Source organism: Salvelinus sp. IW2-2015, linkage group LG3, assembly GCF_002910315.2.
Source record: "Salvelinus sp. IW2-2015 linkage group LG3, ASM291031v2, whole genome shotgun sequence".
NCBI classification, from domain to species: Eukaryota; Metazoa; Chordata; class Actinopteri; order Salmoniformes; family Salmonidae; genus Salvelinus; species Salvelinus sp. IW2-2015.
Genome location: NC_036840.1, coordinates 34193950 through 34194715, shown reverse-complemented (window position 1 = coordinate 34194715; position 766 = coordinate 34193950).

The window sequence follows — 766 nt, the reverse complement described above, 5'->3', positions numbered from 1 at the left end:
TTTGTGTGTGTGTGTGTGTGTGTGTTATTTATTTCAGTGACATCCCCAGGTCCCAGGTAGAACAATCGGTGGTCCCAGGACGGGAGTGAGGAAGCTGGGCTGAAACCATTCCAGCTCCCAGCCTCCCCAGAAACGTCCACTATAACATGGCTAAGACCTATGAGGCCACTTTTTCCTGGCCCCCATCCACAGGCAATCTGTAAATCCTCTCTTTCTCTCCTCCCTCATGGACCCTTGTTCTCAGCCACAGTCGCAGAGTGTGTGTTCTCTTCCTGACTTCTATGGAACCCTGCTACTTTGAACGGCTACTGCCATTAAAATAGTCCCCTTCAGAAGTTTCCCAATGTCCTAGTTACCAACTTTCATGGACATTGACAAAGTTCTGAAAGTTTCAAGAAGGCCTGTTGAGAGTGAGTGGAGAGTGAAGAAACAATGGAATTGTAGTTATACTGTAGAGTAACACTAGCTGCAGGAGAATAAGCACTAGAATAAGGAGGGAATGAGTGTATCAGAACATGAATCTACTCTCCACTGGAATTCTCTGTCTCTGACCTTATTATGGGGGCTGAGTCACTGGCTTGCTTGCGCTCTCCCATGCCGTCCCTAGGAGGGGTGCATCACGTCGTGCCAGGCTTTTCCCCGCTATACTCGATTTCACTGTTTCAAATGTGTTTATATCYCTGTTAGTGAGCATTTCTCCTTTGCCAAGATAATCCATCCACCTGACAGGTGTGGCATATCAAGAAGATTGTTAAACAGCATTATC